A 19,791-nucleotide genomic window follows, 5' to 3' on the forward strand; every position below is an offset into this window, starting at 1 on the left:
AATCAAATGATTTGCTTTTCACTCTGAGACGTAGCCAAGTGCAAATATACCAAGTACAATTTACTGATATAAATTTAATTGCATATTTCCTTCAAACTATATGACCACCTGGATGCAGTCACAACAATAACAACAGTAAATCAATGTTTGTGAGGAAATGCTGTTGAGTATTAAGATCTAATAATATGCTTTCTTGAAAGCTGCTGTAAAATTTTTTGTTTCACTTTGCAAATGAGTGTTAAGAATGCCAAGAGCCAACAAGTGTCTAATATTATTTTTGCCCAGATGAAATGAAAAGATATTGATTTCTGTGAAAGGGATTCCTTGATATGTAAACACATTATTCTAAGGCTTAGAAGAATCATATTCTTTTATTTCTCCTGTCTTCTGAAAACACTTGAAGGCAATATTTTATCAAAAGAATTAAATGAAATGTTGTGTATGTTCCCAGATAAAAAAAGCTACCAAACATATAACTTACATTTTTGCATTGTGTACGTATACATTCCTAATTTTACCTTATATTTACTTAAATAAAAGGCATCTCTGAGCAGTAAAAGACATGAAGCTGCAAAGTTTCTTTTGTGTGAAGTGGCACCAAGGCTGTCTGGAAGACACTCAGTCTCATGGTTTAGTGTGAGGTAGTTCTGTGAGAAGTAGGGATTTGGACTTGATGATCCTTATGGAGCCCTTCCAACTTGAGATATTATGTGATTACCGCATGTCTGATCATGAGGGTGAATATCAGAAGAGATTCTCCTTCTTATCACTTGAAAGGACCCCTCATGTGCACATTTTAAATGGTGAATCCACTGCTTTATAGCAACACAAGTGATCCCCAAACGGGTAAGAAATAGGGGTGAACCAGTACAAAGCACCTCCTTTTACTGGGTGGTTTTGCAACTGACACTTAGGATTCTCCAGTTAGGGTGGTCATTCCTATAATTTCATTGACTAGGGAAACCTTTAAAAAGAGTATAGAATTCCATTAGCAGTCTGTTAATCCTCAGGTGTAATCAGCCATTTGAGCCTCTGGACTGTTTTTTAGAGTCATTTGTCCACTATAATAAGTATGGCAGGAAATCTGTGACTCATAATCTATATTTCTATAGAAAATATAAATATGCATGCATATGTAATAGATAAAAATTAATATAAATTTATTTATTGCATATATATTATAGATAAAATGATGAGTTAATGCTTATTTATAAATTTATACATATAAATTTGTATATAGAAATCTAGTTATTTCCATATACCTAGAATGAGAGAAATTTTCCAGATTTAAGAATTTTAAACTGCAGAAATATCCTCTAATCTGCTTTTTTCTTTTGCATTTTCATCAGAATGGACCACCATTGTTCAGTAATTGCTGTTCTAACTCATCAGTTTAAGTACCCTTCTTCAATAAGCTTGGCCATGCAGACTACCATTTCTTAAATATCTTCCATTTCCCAGAAGCTTTGCCTGGTCTTGAGTGTGCACAATGGAAAAGGAAAGGCCCAGGAGTTACAAACTGCCCAAAGAGAAAGAACATTCCTGTGTCTGCCATGGAACAGTACAAAACAGCAAAGAAGAAAAACACGAGTCATATTTGTTGTTAACCAGGAGAGCAAAAGAAGAGGAAGCCCCAAGATTAATGGACAAAAAATAAATCTGATTTGTGATGGTCACAATAATGAGATGGAAAAAAGCCACCATGTATTTCAATTCCAGTTAAATTAAAGCATGTTTCTGCCTAATACTTTTGATAATTTGTCCATGACCACTTTGTTATTTAAACAGCGTTCATGTGGCACAGCCAAGTTTAGAAAGGATTTATTTAACATGCCATTACAGCAATTAGCCCCAGGGAATGTTCAGCTTGCATATCCAGCTTCTAAATATGTCTTGAGTTTGTATTTATCAAGTGAGTTTCCCCCCCCCGCCCCCCCGTATAAACTTTTCCTTTTTTTCCGTCATCTCACAGCTCCTCTGAAGCTTTCAACCTGAGGTCTTTGCTGAGCACTTGGCACACTGGAGTTCAAATCTGGAGGTCCTCTTCCATGCTCCCTCCTGAGGACACCGGCTCAATGTCTGTCCTCAGGTGCACCTGTCAGGCCACACGAGTCAGTTGGGATCATGGCTGCAGGAGTAAGTAGATAAAGACAGGATGTTTAAGAGGCAGAAAGGAGATTCAGGATGTTGAAGTTTGGTTTCGAGGTTTGATGTGACTTGAAGCAAGTCATGCAGTCATTGCCTACACATTACCTGTATCTCGGCTCTCCAAGTCTGCATGGTGATAGTTGTAGTTTACCTCCACCGTGGTTACTTGTCACCACAGGCCCCCAGCCAGGTAATAATTAGCATTGACTCCATGTTGCAGAAGGCTGATCAATTGCTTTTATAAGCAAATTATATAATCTTATACTGTATTATGCTATATTTATTAAGAAACTCAGTAACCCTTACAGCCAGTCGTATACAGCTTTGACCTAATTGGTGAATCCATCCAAACACCATCCAGTGTCCAATGAAGAAATTACCCTTTGGTAAACAAAACTCCATGACACATTTCACATGTGCACAACAGCAGGTGCAACAAGTGGAGAGAAGAATTGTTTCTCATTGTTTTCTCTGATCTTCTCACAGCCTTCCCTGGGAAAATTCCTGGGAAAGTCTGTGCCTGCTCTCTGTGGCCAGAGAGCTGCTGCCACAGTTACTCAGTCTGTAGTGGATGAGCTATCACTTGCAATGTTTACTTACATCAGGTAGTACATCAAGGGTCCAGTCTCACTTGGGGCCTCCAGACACAGCCATTCCTCAGAAAGCTTTTTGAGCCCTGTGACTTTGATCAGATCTTCACAAGCAAGAATGACATTCTGCACAGCGGAGGAAATGAGGTCTGGTGCCCAAAAAATCTGGGTTTGGGTTTGCCAGGATATTATACTAAAAAAAAAAAAAAAGAAAAAAAAAAAAGAAAAGAAAGAAGAAATAATATTTTCTCTTATAAATAAAAACCATTTTATTATCTTCTGAATCCAAGAGACATAGCTTCCTTTGTCTGTACACCTCTCTTGATGACAAGAAATATACACAGCACTTCTTCACCACCAATAGTTTTGGGCCTCCTGATTTCATTTTCACTTTTCCTTTACTACTATCCATGGAGGTGACTCTCCAGGCTCCCTTGGGAACAGGGAAGGAAGAGATTTCTTACAGGTTTCTGCTGAACGCAGTGTGTGCAACCAGCATCCCAATGCCACAATCCCACTTCCATCTGCCATCGGCTGATGAGCCTGTCGCAGTGCATGTCGCAGGAACTTGCACTTTTTGCTCTCCAACATAGATTGGGACCAGTTTCTGCTACATTTTCAGCAGGATTTCCTACATCATTCAATGCACAAACCAAAATGCAGCTCTAAATCTACTGCTTCTTATGTCTTCAACTGCAATTAGGTTTTTAAACTGTTTTTGATGAGCATGCATTTTTCAGTCATAATTAATTGCAAGGGTTGCAAAAGAAAAATGGTGTTTCAGAGCCTCTGCTTGCTGCACATATTAGCCACAAGAGGCTTAGGGAATGTCACTGCCTGGGTTAAAAGAGTAATGTTGCTTTGGTTTTGCAATATGCATAAAAAAATCAGCCTTTTCACTTCATACTCTTTTTGTGCAAGACGCTGAACATTCATTATACACCAGCTCTGAACAAAGCACCAATGGAAATTTTTTTCTGAAGCATCAACAGGACTGGCCAAACTCTGATTTGTTGGAGGCAAAATTCCCCATTTAGTTTAATTTTCTACCACTTACTCTGTCTGTATTATATAAATGAACCGAAGTACAATAATACTTCCAGCAAATGACTCTACAAACCCATAATTCCCTGACGGCTTCAACCACTGGACTTCTTTTTTAACAGTATTTGAGCCTTTTTGTGCATGTCTGCAATAAATTAAAATCTGGGTATTTCCAAATCTATTTCCTTGCATTATGTCTGGATTGTTCAGGATGGCTACAGCAAAAAAAGGTGAGAGGAATTTCAAGGGCTCCATGAACATTGACTAGTGTACCACTGCAGTATAAGATTAACTGACATCAGCTTGACCTGCTACTTGCCCGAAGGAAAATGGTCTGATGGTATTTGGTAAAGTTTATGAGATGCAGGTTCCCACTGTGGTGTAGGCAGGTCTTTAATTTGCTGTCATTTATGACTGTAATGCTCCCTAGGCATACAGCTTTGTCACAGAAGTGACAGAGAATCAAACTTCAAATTGGTGAATTTTTCCCCCCCACTTTTCCCCAGCATCCTTTGGAATGAAAGGAATTTGATGCAGAGAGAACAGTGCAAGTGTGATGAATAGTGTTCATGGGGCAGCCATGAATAAAATAGAAAAGAGTTACATAAGCATTTGGAGAGAAAATATATGCAACTGCTCTCAACTACTTGCTTAGAACATATGATTTAATTTAAAATTTATTTTAAATTCAATCTTATTTACTTAGAAAGAAAGAAAAATTCTTCAAAACCTAGTTTGGAAGAACATAGATTTTGCTCCCTGATCATGAATCTGTGCCATATTTGAATCACTCAGTTTAACAAACATAATGAACAAAGAGCGAGAAAAAATATCCTGGAAAAAATATTGAAGCCCAGCTTTTGAACCCCAGCTGGCTTTGATCAAAAACAAACTTCTATATAATGTTAGAAAACCACCCATATATTTCAGTGGGAAAAGCTGTCTGGTTATAAAGGAAAAAACAATCATGTCTGGTTTTCCCTCACTGGATTCCTGAAATTAACAGGGAATGACATAGTGGCTGTGAGCGTTTCATAGTTCCTGGGGTGGAGAAGGAGGGAATATTTCTCACTGATTTCTACTGACCCCTTGTGGTAACCTGAACTGGATATCATATCCTGCTGAAGGAGACTTCGGCTTCCTCATGGGTAGGAAGCGTTTACCATGGGCAGGAAGAGTCTTAAGAGCTTACTCTGACCATCTCAATGGCCTTTTAAGAGCAAAAACTCTTAGGTTGTCAAGAGTCCAGCAGATGGCCAAAATACAAAAATTTTTCTTAGCCCATGAGGGGAAGATTTTGGACTGCTTGGTGCGTAACGAGGCTGCAGTTCCAAAGGACAGATACTGACAATGTAAACATGAGACTGAAATTAAAGTAATTAACTCCATCCACCAAAATCCCAGAATTTAATAGAGGCAAATGTATGCAAGTTTTATTTTGCACTACTGGGGAATGCCATTGTCTATATAAATGTCTTTCTAAAAACTAAATTCAGCCCTAAGATGAGAATTTATTCAAAGATTGGCATTGGCCCTGTGTTGGATAATTTAGTCTAGATATCAGCCAGAATAAGATATGTCCCAGATATGGGACAAGGTGTAAGAGGGGTAATTAGAGATATTCCAACTTTTAGCCTTTCAAAGTACATATTAAAAGCAATGAAAGACAAGAATTTTAAAAAAACCAAAAAAACCTATTTGGAAAAAAAAAATAAAATTACTGTAATATATGTTCACTTTCAAGTACATGTAAATTCTTTATACTTGCATACTCCCTATGCAAACATTCTGTCACTTGGGGACAAACTTCTTGCTACTTCCATTTGTGCTAAAAAGAGAGTCACTTTCAGAGGAAAAACACAACTAAGGGAAATATTAAGGAGTGCATAGAAAATTTTACAGTATGATTTTTATATAGAAAAAGTACATTTGAATCTCACATGATCCATATACCTGGGAATTGTACTTTACAGATTTTGTCAGCTGTCAAAACACATAATTAGTACCTGAAAGTACTGATAGTTATTGTTTATTGATGAGAGAAAGCAACTATAAACAGTTCCAAATCTCATGTCATGTTTTCTTGGTGTTTGCAAAGATTAGAAGTCTGCTACTATATCTCACATGCCTTTCTGGATTTGGTGGTTTGTTATATTATTTGGAAATATGTCCCAGACGATTTGACACACATGGAACCAATTCACTAAATTTGGTATTGCTGTCATTCTTCCCTTTCTTAAGGAAAAAAAAAAAAAAAAAAAGAAAAAAATGAAATAGCTGGAACAATGAATAAATGTTATGTATGTTGGCTAAGCATACCATGTACTATATACATAAATCCCCTGCTCCATATGTTTTTGCTTGCTTCATGTGCTTCCTGTAAAATTGCCTTAGGTTGTCCATGAAAAGTTAGGAGGAATAATTTCCATTAATGTTTCTGTCTTTAAAAATGAAAAAGAGTATGACAAAAACTACCTTAGATGAAAACTGTTAGTTACAAAATTCAAGAGCAAGTAAATGGTGCTTTTAAGCTTCAAACAAAGTAAGTGGGCAACAAAATCACATGGGAAAATATATTTGCTTTAGATATAAATGAGTCAGACCTAAACAAAATATCCTTGTCTTTTCTAATTAGGGAAGCATCTTTCAGCTTATCTTTTGGAAATGGGAATAACACACAATATTCATACTTGATGGGCCACCCACATCATAAGCATGGACCTCTGACATGAAAAGAAATGTGGAAATCAAGCATATCTAACTATTCTCCTGTGACCGCAGCAGAAATAAAATTAAATGTCTGAGAAAAACCCTGTGCAGAATTTAATCAATCTTGGAACATTGCCCTGAAAAAATGGCACTTTTGATTTTTCCAAGTGAAAAAAGGAAATTCATTGGAAATTTCCCCATGGTTCCGTGGACTCAACAAAACAGCCATGCCATTCAAGGGGTTGATGAGCAATAAGTTTGGGGCCTAATATTTTTCTGTTTGAGCCAGGCTTCAAAAACAGTCAATAAAATATTAATTGAAATCATAAAATCTAATATGACATGCTCTACATTTTCATAAGTTCATCTTGAAAATATTGTTCTAATGTCTGCAATGAAATTTGTTAGCCATTTTTCCTTCTTATGTGTTTCATATTCCAGTGACACTTTAATATGCTTTGGGGTGTTTTGGGAAGGGGTAAGTTTTCTTTTCAAAACAGTTTAAATAGCTGAACAGATGTAAAATTAGCCAACGTTGACTGTATAACCAGTTGCATACTGCAGAAAAACTTGTCAGAAAATTCTAATATTTTATTTATCAGCTTTTAAATGAGAACATGACTATCAGCTTCAACACAATCTAGGATAATGTAATTTTTACAGCTGAAGAATGACTGAATGCTTACACTTACAGAAATGTTTGCTTTTAATGGCCACATTTTCCATTCCCATGATACAACAGTCTAAAAAAACCCTTTCTGTCTTATAGGCTAGGTTATAACAACAATTATTATTATTTTTATATCTATACAATGATGTCTACAAAATATTTAATACCTAAGCAGCTGGTGCACTGTGGCCAATGCTTACTAAATGAATAAATGTTCTGTGTTGTGCTTCTCCCAGTGTACTTGCCTCCATCTGTTGTCTTGTGTCATTTTTGATTGAGGCCTAGAGGCAGTACCACAAAACAAATAATGTCAATTTTGTTTTCATTATTTCAGGGCCAAGAACCCTACTTCCAGCGCTTGGTGCTACACAAATATGAATGCAAAGAGATGCTTTCCATGCTTACACCGCATGCAGTAGGACGACTTTACAGTATGAAATTTTCCATGAGAAGTTAAAATTGGTATTCGTTAAAGGACAAATAACTATCGAGCATGCAGTCTGAGCGAAAGCAGATTTACCAAGCTGACAGAGGAAATTCTAGTTCCTCCTAATGAGCACTCTAAAGTGAACTGTGTTCTCCAGGTCAAAAGACAGGCAAGCATCTGCTTAACTCCACAACCTCACCATGCCTGCAACCTGCCCTCTTCCAAGACAAGTGCTCACCAGCTCTGACCCACAGACTCTGGGGACCATGGTGTGCATGTCCTAAGCCCCTGGGTAATGCTCTCAACCACTGTAGAGGTTGATTAATCACTGCACTACTTCAACACGTGTCTACAGAGCTGATCTCCATGAGTGCATTCTAAGGACAGCTCTCATCAACAGGGCTATTGTAAACAGTGCTTTTAGGTATGGGATGGCTTCTCAAGGGGGTCCCTTCTCATTTCCACTGGCTGCAAAGGGAAACCACCTGGCTAACTCAGCTGATTAATTCATGTGATTGAAGTTGGCAACTTAAAACTCTTAAAAATGTTTTAGGACAACTATTGGGTCAGAATCAAACCATACATTTTAACGGGTTTCCTGCTCAGCCAGGAGGTACATAGGTTCCTGTATTTAGGTAGTGGATTTCTACACCCACACAACCATATGTGCAGACCCATACAGTCTTTCTGTTCTTCTACAGTTCCTGAAAATATATCAGTGGTGCTTACTAGCACAAAGAGTGCTGTAGTTCAGTGTGTGAACAATTCTGCAACCTGAACCCCTGAAACCCAACCTGTCTGTAATCAAACACTCCTTGTTTGAGACAGTGGTACAGGGGAAAGAGAGTTGCAGCAACAACAAGAACAAAAATGTCAGAGAGAGTGACTGAGGATTGCAAGTTCTGGGGAGCCTGTGGTCCCGTGTGTTTGGATAGCAAACTTAGTCAGTGAGTGCAATCCAGGACAGACCTTTTGTTTGGGCAATACCTTCTAGGTCTGAGCCTTGCTGACTTTAGCTGTTTAAGCCCAAAGAATGATTAATGTACAGGCGAGTGGGATTTCATCCCAAATGTGAGTATTTTAGGACAGGTCTGTTGCCACTCTCACAGTCTGTGAGCTTAATTTTCTCGAGAAACATCTTGGAGTTGTCTGTCTCCACTGAGCAAACAGCTTCAGGGACAAAGAGCTGAATCCTGAATTGAGTGAACTAGATTGTCCGTGACACCTCTGTCAGGACAAGTTTGTCTCAAGAGAAGGACATGATCTCTTTTTCTTGGAACTGCATAAGACATCATTCAGTGTGGCCATGTTTGACAACTAAGAGAAATACAGCTGTATTCCAGAACTTAAGCTAAGTAACTTGGTATCATGGAAACTTTTAGAATTGCAGTTAAAGCTGATGACCCATTTTCGATTATCTTGAATTCCAAATAAGGTGTGTTAAATATTAATTTTGGATCTTTTTCAGTGTGTACCTCTGAACTTGGAAGGCCATTCCCCTTAGGGAAGAGAAAAAGGAGAAAGGGGAATTCCCTCATTTATTCAGAAGAAGATTTATTCTGTTTTGTGTAATTGCTGGTATGGGAGAAATCCTTCCACTCAGAAATAGCTGCATGTCATATACTGCCAAGTGGTCTAAAATACCAAATTCAATGAAGTAAGACAGATACAACCCAGACACAAAAATTTTGTGGAAGAAACTGAAAAAAAAATCTTTTTCACTTCTGACCTCTTCTTTCTTACATATTATGAGGTCATGTGATGGACTTCATGTTAGACTAAATGATTCTTGGGATGGAGTAACCTCTGAAGAGATTTTGGGTTTCCTTGGTTCTGTTTTTACTAGACTGGTGGTGGAAATTTTCACTTCTGATCATTACTTTGCTGCTATTCAAATGCATGACAAAGATTTTTAAGAGTTAAGGCTATTTTCTCACTTCACTTTCCCCCTTGCTTTTAATAGTCTAAGTAAAACAATAAATAAATTCTTGATAAGCCTATATGGCACAGATGCCTCCTCCGAGCTCTTCCCACATCATTCAAGTGAGCCAAAACCTGACAGTGAGGCCAGACCCCAATTCCTGATATTATTACTACTACTTTTACTACTACTAGTAGTAGTAGTACATCTACTACTACTAGATGGCATCTACTCCATTTACAATCAGGGTTCCCACATCCCAGGCACTGCATACTGGAGATAATCATAGACTCATAGAGTAGTCTCAGGTGGAAGGGATCCACAAGGATCACCAAAGTCCAACTCATGGCCCTGCACAGGACAGCCCAAGAATCACACCGTATGCCTGAGAGCATTACCCAAATGCTTCTTGAACTCTGGCAGGCTTGGTGCTGTGGCCGCTTCCCTCGGGAGCCTGTTCCAGTGTAAGAGAGATTTGTTATCCCCCAGGGCCTTCAGCCTAATATGAATAACAAACGAAGCCAAAGGCTGTTCTTCCATTCATCAGGAAAAGAGACTGAGCAGTTGCGCCCTGTGGATTTTGTGTGAGAAAAGTCTGCAACTGCCTGCACTGCTGGTCTTTGTCTGATCCTCTGAGCATGACTTAAAAAAAGGGGCAAAAGATAGGAAGATGAAGGTAAAGTCAGTTACAAAGCTCTAAATTTGATAGAAAGCTACATGGGGAGTAAAAACAAAATCATAGAATGACAGGACATAAATGCAGTGGGAGCTAGGGAAAGATGAAAGAAGAAAGGAAATTGGATAACAATAGTGATCAGAGAGAATAAAGGCAAAGACAAATAATGGCAAGAAAGAAAGAAAGAGGATTAAAGGTGAATGATGAAAGCAATGGAAATAAGGTTGTTAGCTGCTATCAGAATAACAGGAAGTTATTTTATTTAAGATGTCATTGTTAGGAGTCAGAAAACATACTTTTGTTTAAACATATACGATCCTGAGAAGAGTAAGGTTTCAAGGCAAAAAGGAATTCCGGAAATTTGAGAAAATAGCTGACAATATGTTTATATGGCACCAGCAGCTGCTGGAGTTAGCTGAGGATGGCCTAGCTTGGTGTACTGGCAATGATACAGCTTGTATTAGCACTGACTTTCACATAGCCTAAGCAGCCCTGTTAAAATATAGGGAGTTAAAAAGTATCTGAAAATACTCTTTCAAATATTTTTTTTTTTGCTTTTGAAAGTTTAATCTGAGAATGATACACCATTATGAGTTTTTGTTGTTTCATTCTTTTTAATTCTTTAATAATGAAAATTTTTGTATGGAATAAAAAATCCTCAGAACATCATTGGGAACATCAGCAAACTTCCCTATGAATAGCTCATATATGCAGCACAGGTTTTGGAGTTTGTTTTACAGGCATAATTTGGGCTGACTTCCAGGGAGTCCAAGACTGAATACATGCAAGGAACTACAGGTAGAGTGCCAGGCCCTGAGAAATATTCCTGTCTTTTGCTGTTCTCTGCCCAGCCCATATGGACATCTGAGATGCTCTTGCCAACAGGCTGTGCTTACACCATTTAGAACTGAATTAGTGGGTTGGGGAATAAGCACCTGAAAACCCAATTGCCACATAAATAGAGCTGGGAATACCTTCCCCCTCCCCTGGCGGCCAAGACTATTCCTTACCTTGCAGCAATGGGCATAAACACTGAGAGCCTGTACTTCCCAGAAAAAAATGTCAGCCCAATGTCATTGTCTTGATGAGAGATGCATGGGATGAGTAAAACACGGAGATAGAGAGCCAAACATGTCAGTGAGGTCCCTGCCAGGACAGCAGTGGAAGAGCCTTGGATCACCATTGGGATAGAGACCTGCCATGGCTCAGCCATTTCCAGTGTCTCTGCATCTTGGGTAGCCCCAAGTATGTTGAAGTAGTTGAGATCGAGGAGCTAATCCATGTCTGCTTCCAAGCCTGCTTCCAGGTCTGCTTCTGTCTTTGCCTAACAGCAGCAGCAGCCACAGCATCTGCAGCAGCAGCACAGATTTTGCATTACCTGGTGTCTATAGCTGCTCAAGAGTATCTCCAAATTCATCTCCAGAAAGGACTAATCACAGCTGATGTACCTGCCATACTAAATTAGAGAAGTCTCACCAACTGTTGTTTTTATATCCCACTGCTTAGTTCAGCAAAATAGGTGTTCTCTAATTTCTTGTATTAGTGCTTTGTTGTCCCCAGAGAAGCCTCCTTAACTTAATAGCAGTACATGTGTAGTTAGCAGCTCATAACACTTTGCTCTGCTTCCTCAAATGCTGAGGTACACTGACTTTATGAGTGGGACTCATTGCCACATGACCTTGCAGTCTTACCAGTTAAAACAATCTTATTTTTTTTCTGGGACCTGTATCTCATTCAATTTCTTATAGTGCAGGGTCTTCAAGTGCCATCATTTTACTATGAAGTCTAATTCTCAAGACCTGACTCCAGGGATTTGGTGATAAACTAGGATTTATGGTGCAGGAGAGCCATACCTTTCAGTGACTGAAATGACACAATAACAGAGATAATATCTGCAGGTTTTTTTCGGCCAAAACTCTTGCCTACAAGAACTCAAAGAATGAGGGATATCTGGCTGCAAAGAGACCCCTAAACAGTAATCATTTGATCTGGGTAGAAAAAGTTAATACCAACTCCTGGAGGATTTCAATATTTGAAGACTTCTTTCATGTAGATTTAAAATAAAAGCTCAAAATGTCAAAGTTCTGCTTAGTCAAATTCCAAGCACAGTTCAAAAACCATCTGAGCAGATGAAAACTGTTCCTAAAGCCCCAAAATTTCTGAAATATAGACCTTGATGATTAATTAATCTTTCATGTGAAAGATTTTGTCACCAGGAAGAAAAGGATTTCTGAGGCCAGGCTTTTTGAAGCCCACCCAGAGTTGGCAGCCTGACATGTACCGCTGGTGGCCAGCAGTGAATGATCTATTCTCACCAGAGTTTTTTCCAGTGAACTCCAATCCTTCTTAAACTGGCTTCAGGATGATTCAGTCTCTGATGAAAGAAGCCTCTGTGAGCCATCACTATTCAGAAGGAACTGTCTAGAAAATATGTTCCTTTCCATTTAGAATCCAAAAAGTGTACAGAGAGTACCATGTTTCATCAGCATAAATAATTAACTGCAGAATGACATATAATATTCATACTTAAAAATCATTAAACAAAATAGGCTGGAAAAAATTTTAAGCATGGAGTGATATTAATCATTTAGCCACAAATTCAGCTTAGAGCTTCTCTTTTGTTTAATTTAATTATTATTTTAAAAAATCTATTCACAAGCAGATGTTGCTGTGCAAATCCACAGAACCAATACCCACACGTGACCCTGAGGTTTAGCAACTTGCAGTATTAATTAAATCATGAAGCATTGTTAATGATAGTGGGAAAAGTAAGAATGAAGAATTTTCTGTGCTTAGTAAAATAAGGAATAAAATGGGTCAAAAGAGCAAGGCTTTTCATACAGCATTGCCTTCTTAGCCGTATTGTATGCTCACAGATGGTTCTCTATCTTTTCTGTATTTCCAAGCATGCAGAGCAGGATCCTCTTGGAATGGAGGTGTTTAAAAGAAAAGAGAACCCCAGAAGATTAATGAGAATTTCCTAGCAAAGAAAGTGCCACCATGTAAGAGCTGAATTCATCTCAGCAAGTGGAGTCATCCAGAGTTGTGCTACTGCTCTCACTGAGGGGCAAACCCCATGAGACGACATTGTTTGGTTCGTGGCCTGGAGAACAATCACACACAATTTAGCCGTGTCAGATCTCAGTGATGGTCTTGTTCTGCCTTTCTGGCATCTATTCTGTCTTTCCTTCCCTTTCCCCGGCAAAAAGCACTCAGCCTGAAACTGGACCCTCTGTGAGATGGTGGCAGTTCTGACACATAAGGCAATAATTTATAAAATAAGAGTAAAAAGTGTAAAGATGGACTGGTTGGAAAAAAGTGTTCTCTGGCTGGATATAAGAATATCTGAATATTTGCTCCAATGTGACTGTCACCTATTATCCATCAGAAAGCTACCTCAGCTTAAAGAAGAATAAGTTTTTATCCTCTGCTTTATTTTTATGCTTACCTTGAGTTTCTGGAATAAATTCAGCAACTTTAAACCATGACCCATCGCGCCTTTTGTGCTGCACCATGTTCTCAGCCAGTTCTGAAAGGCTTCATTCACAAACTTGCCCCTGTGATGCCAGGGAGCCTCTGCAGAAGGAGAAGTCACCGTATGCTTGGGTTTTGAAGTGCAGCCTACTGAGGAAGAAAACATTATTCTCTTAGGATTTCACTGCATTCTGCAGCCCTTTCAAGTACAAAAAATACAGTGCTTGTGAATTGCTCTTCTAGTACTATATATACTTCACAAACTTAGATTGGAGCCATAGACAGACCTTGGACCCTACAGAAACTTCTATGCGGCACTAGAGATTCACAAAAAGTGACTTAAAGCTACCCTGCTGGGGAAGGCAATTGTTTCCTTGAGCCTGGACCATGGGCAAACATTTGTGAAACATACCAAGGAGTTAAGGCATCTTACAGGCCATTGTCCTTAAACACATGCATGTTTTGGAAAGTAAGTATAAAATCTACTCTGTGATGATTCTCTCCCACTTCATGGCTATGTTTGTTATTTATTTCAGTCAAAAGCATGAAGGGGACTGCACAACAGCAAAACAGAAGAAGGGCTTGTGCACTTGCAGGTTGCATAGAGTTGTTTCATGAAGAGTGCTGTTGTGTAAAGCACCTACTGTTAGGATTTCTCCTGGTGAATTGCCTGTGACAGTGAAGTGAGGTACTTTTCTTCATTAGCTCATTCATGACAACCTCATGTTGAATATTTTATACATTCTTAAGGGAGGCATGCTCTTCTGTCTCATCTGCAAGGTTATTCCTTCTCCAAAAATAAACAAGAAAATTGTTATTATCCTGTGGTGATTAACGGTACCATCACTAAATTACATGGAAAAGGATTTTTTTGTTATTCTTTAAATGAAAATCATAACACAGCTACATAAAGGTCACAAGTGTCTCCATGGCAATTCTCAGATGTGTAAACAGGTAGTCAATAAAAATTTTCAGTGGAATAATTTTCTGAGTTTGTGATTTTCCTTTCCTGTTTAACAGCCCTGTCTGTTGAGATGCCATCTCACCCAAGCTGTGAGGTCTCTAGGGCAGGCTGTGTGTGTGCACAGTGCCTAGATGGATGCCCACTTACCCATATCTCTAGCTCTCACTTAGGAGAAATAGGTCAACCAGTGTGATAGGTGCATACCAGGATGGTGACCAGTGAAACCACAGTGCTACTTTGCTGCTATAATATGATCCTAGGGAAATATTCCTACTCTAAAGTGACATAAAATATGAGAGGAAAATACCTTTCCTTGCTGGGAAAGAGAGGTAGGAATGGCATTAGGGTAGACCTCTGGATTGTGCTGTGTTTTGTAGGCAGAAGAAGTTGGAAGAAATAGATGAATCATTTAAGACAAATTTACTTGTGCTAAAAACTGATCAATTTATCTGGCATAAAGGAAGAGTCTATTTCTACTATCAGGATCTGAAGGCATAATTACATGAGCCACAGCACTTGTAAGGATGTTCAATGCAGACATAAATTTATTAGAAAGCAGAGCAAACACATTTGCACACTGATTTCATATTTCTAGAGGAAGAATTCTAGGCGCTATGCCAAAATAAGAATTTAAATTATCTAATATAAAATGGTGAAATTTAATGAATTATTTAATAACATCATTGGCATAGCACAGATACCTCACCGTGCTGGTGCTTCACTCTGTCTTGTATAATGGGAATGGTTGAGAAATGCCACACATTTGTATTACACAGTATTATCCTGGGTGCCTGCACAGCGTTCCACTGCAGAAGTTCTAGTGCCAAAGCATGAAAGTTATCACTTATGTTTCAAGTGCAGAGGGAAAGCCTTGTGATTTATAACAACTGCTGAGTGTCTTAGAACAATACAGAAGCAATCTTTGTTCTCTGAGAGGCACATATTGCCCTGAAGTAATATGGAAAAAAGCAGAAATTCCTATGGAGCATTCCTGCTAATAAAATATTTCTTTCTGAGTAGGGGGAAAATTAACAATGAGCTCTAAAGCTGATGGGTTGGGCAGTAGTCTAAGCCTAAAAACAGAATAATATTTGAGTGCTTTCTATAGCCTTTAGCTTGATTTTTGTTGTCTTTGAATGATAGAAGAATTTTAAAAAATGGTTGGCCATTTTCTAAAATATCTGTAATTTGCACATGGTAGCAATCAATGACATGAGAACTTATGTGTATTTAAATGGAAGTGAGGCCAAAAATCACTCTATTTAAATTTCTGGTTTAACTGTGTAGTCTTATGAATTAGCAGAACGTGTGCTTTGGGGAATAGGTAGAAGAAGGAGGAATGGGGGTTGGTCACTGGTTCAAAGCTGTGAAAGCTGGATTATTACCAAAATAAATGTTTGGTAAATTATACCCTTAAAATCTGATATATAGAAATCTAGGTAAACAAGAGGATCCTTTTAAGACCAGGTGTTCTGTGATGAGAAGAGCAAAGCTTACCTGCCTCATGCTAGGTACTAATTTGTCATGATAGTGAGAGCTGACTCCTTAGAAAATTTAAATATATCGTTTATAGTTAGAATACGAGGGACTTCAGAAAAACTTTTCACAAAATTTGTGAGCATGCAGATGACGTTCCTGTTTCATCCTGCATTTCAGATTTTCTAAACAAGCAGATAATTGTCATTATTTTAATGTTTTATTCGGCAGTGCCTTTTCTAGTTTCATCAGAACAGGGAATTATCATAAAAAGCAAGAGAACAAGGATAAAACTCTGATTCCCCTTAAGGTCTTGACAAAATTATCATTGATTTAAAGAGGAAGAAGATACGTTTTTTTTTCCCCAGTGCTTATCTACATATTTGCAAAACATAAGTTTATTTTTATTTTGCACTAAGATGCATCTAGAACTATCAAGCCTCCTTCAAACAGCAATGTCTCAGCTGCTATTTCTCCATACAAAGGCAATTACAGATTTGCTTTTGATATCTGTGTGTATATTTCAAGGCTGAACTGAAGTGAAGCTTGGTTAAACACCGTTTGTGGCAGTGGGGTTACCTTGCATGTGACAGCCCTCACCTCCACTTTCATCTCCCCCTGAGAGCAGCCCCTTTGATGGTTTTCAGTAGAATGACTTATCCCAACACCTTTTCACACGGATTGCACAGTGAACCCCAGAGCAGCGAACCAGAGGATAAATTTGCTTTCTGTAAGAGTTTGCTTTTGTTAGAGAGCATGACTGAGACAGTGGGTCAGGAGAAGCTACTTCCATCTTTAAAGCACTGTTGCTTGGTAGGGGCTTATGACTAGTTTGACAAGGCTAGATCAGACGTTCAGTATTGTACATCATTGTAGTTAGCAAGTTAACTCTTAGAAAAGGTACTTTAACATAGTTTAAAGCCAGCATTTGACCTACCTTCAAAGGCAGCAACTGTTGTCTTTTAGCACACAGGGTCTTGGAAGTTGCACAACTTTTATCTTGGTGTCATGGACAGTGGTGAAATGTGTTGTCTCTATCAGACAAATGTAAAAAGCAGCAACAGAATAGCGAAGAATTCACCCTGAAGTCTAATGATCTGTTATTCATCACTGTTTATCAGTGCCCCTACTGTATATTTGCTGTGCTGTCATGGAAACAGCCATTCCACCAACCTATTAAGAGAAAATTAAAGTGACACTGTCAAGAAAAGCATATGTTAGAAATTAATTTCTTACCTGCCTCACAAAAAATAAATCCCCCAATTATTTTTAATTCTCAATAATTCTATTTGCATTCATTTTTTGTGAAAAAAAAGACAGAAGCTATTTCATAAATTCAGAAAGCAAAAGAAAAAAAAAAAAAAGGACCTGTATACACTAGATCACAACTGAATTTAAAAGTGAATTTAATAGAATTGGTTTGTTATACATTGCTTTGGTTGTTTTCCAGTCCTCCCACAAGAGCAGGCAACTCCACCTATTTCTGTATGCCAACTTGTTTAAATGGCAAAAGTAGTGCCATATAAAAAGGCATAGTAGTGCCATTATCCATTATGGCACATTGGTATATAAGGGGACCTTGTCCCATGCTGGGTCTACACTCTGTCTCAAATAATCAGGGTAAAGTTGTTTTTTCAATGGGGCAGTTTTACAGCAGCACGGGAGGTACTCTGCTTTCTTGTCTTTCTCTCTGTTCCCATCCCAACCCCAGCTTTGTCCCATGTTTTCCTTGCACTGGCATAAGTATGTATTTGATCTTCCTGTAATGTGAAGAAACTATACTTACTGGATAATATTTTTTTCCTGAGCCTGGTCAGACGACCATCAATCCCATGGATAGATATTTCTGTATAGAAAATGGCGACAGTATGTTACCTAGAATTACAACCTCAACTTAGGATGTGGATCCACAATATAACTACAAGGACAAAAAGGCCTCTAACGTGATGTCGTGTAAGCCCTCTCACCCATCTAATTCTTAAAAATGATAGTATTTCTTTTACTGGAAAACTGTTCTACTCCACCGCCCCCCCCCCCCCCCCATTGGAGTTCCTTAAGAGTAGCAGCCTCCTCTGCCACATTTCCAGCATGTCCTCTCTTGTCATTAAAGTATATTTTGACCCCTACTCATGTGGAGGCAGTCAGATAAGCAATGGTAGAGTCAAGCTGTGCATATTTTCCTGTCCTGGGGGACGCTACTAGCACTTTGTGTCTCTGTTAGAGCTTCTTGTTGCTGCCTTAGCAGTGCAAAAAGCTGTGCTGCACAAGGGAATCTACCCAACAGACCCTTGCTAAAATGTTGCTCACGTGAAGACAACACAAAAGCCATCCCCAAAGTCACTAGAGTCAAACTCTAAAACTAAACAGAAAATAAAAGGAAATCAAAGCCTGGATGGATAACTCTCCCTCTACTATTCTTATATTCAGATGAAGAAGGTTAGGCAATAATTCAGTGCTGGAATGTGCTCCATCATTCTCCAGTGATCTATGGTCAAGAAAAGGGCTGATTAAAGTAATTATTTATAGCAAGCATAACAACAGTGCTAGTTAAAGCTCAATAGCTGTCACCATGATTTTAACAAAAGCTTGTGAGAGTCATACCAATTTGATGGTGTCTTAAAGTGAGCTGAACTGTAGAGAACTGCAGTTTTGTTTCTGATACCAAGAAAATCATCACATTAACAGCAGTAATCAAAATGAATGAACCCCACCGAGATACAATGAGTATAGAGCTGTCAGCATTTTTTTCCTCCTGCTCTGGTTGAACCCATAGAAGGGAGTACTGAATAAGAGTCCACTACAACTATCAAGCACAGTGCAGTCTGTGTGAGACTTTCACTTATTCGACTCACCTGGGAGTACCTAACCTTATCCACAGAAAAAAGAATCACTAAAATTATGGGGATTTTTAATTATTACTTGTGTTTATGACTTATATATAAAGATGTATTTTAGTTTTGCTTATCCTATGGCAGAAGTTCAATGTGTAGCACTCAGCCACACCAAGTGCCTTCACACATTCAGAATAGAGAATGTTGGCTTACTGCTGTCTCCATATAAGTGAATCCTTTTTTAACTCTCTCAGCAGCAGTCTAAACTAAAATATCACACTTATACAGAAGCATTAATTCACTTCAGGAACAGAACATTAAAATTATGCCCCTACAACAAAGTTCTCCTCTGGTCCCAGCATAATTCTTAGGATCACTTTCATCCTTTCTTCTTGTGTCCCACAGTCTTCTCCAAATGACCTCCACTGATACTCCCTGCCTTCAGAAGCTTCAGACATCTGTGTCACTTATTTATCAAACAACACAGATGCTGAATTTATTTCAAAAGGTAATTCAAGATGTCTCTAGTGACTTTGTATGGCTTTCAAAGCACTAAACATATTAGCTTCATCTAATGTAAGACACCAGACCTACAGCTTCCCTCTGATTCAGACATACTTTGCATCTTTGAAGCCTTAAAGTAATCTAATCATGTATGGATGCATGATGTGTGCAAGTCTACAAGAGCCAAAACAATCTTTAACTTTGTTCTTGATTCTTCATAGAGAATGAGTCTGTGAGCTTGTCCATTTCTTTACTTTTACAGTAACTTTTTTTTGGATATGAGCCAGTAATGTGCACTTGCAGTCGAGAAAGACAACTATGTCCCGGGCTGCATCTAAAGCAGTGTGGCCAGCAGAT

General features: G+C 38.5%; 1 long non-coding RNA gene across 1 annotated transcript; it reads right to left on the reverse strand.

Annotated features, from left to right (window-relative positions):
• Positions 1 to 1,988: 1,988 nt before the first annotated feature.
• On the reverse strand, positions 1,989 to 17,257 carry LOC115493863 (uncharacterized). The gene is made up of 4 exons (XR_003958837.4): positions 17,037 to 17,257; positions 13,634 to 13,809; positions 2,749 to 2,931; positions 1,989 to 2,128 (listed from the first exon to the last, which is right to left on the reverse strand). It is a non-coding gene; the product is annotated as an uncharacterized lncRNA (long non-coding RNA).
• Between the last annotated feature and the right edge of the window lie 2,534 nt (positions 17,258 to 19,791).

Source organism: Taeniopygia guttata, chromosome 2 (genome assembly GCF_048771995.1).
Source record: "Taeniopygia guttata chromosome 2, bTaeGut7.mat, whole genome shotgun sequence".
Taxonomy (NCBI): Eukaryota; Metazoa; Chordata; class Aves; order Passeriformes; family Estrildidae; genus Taeniopygia; species Taeniopygia guttata.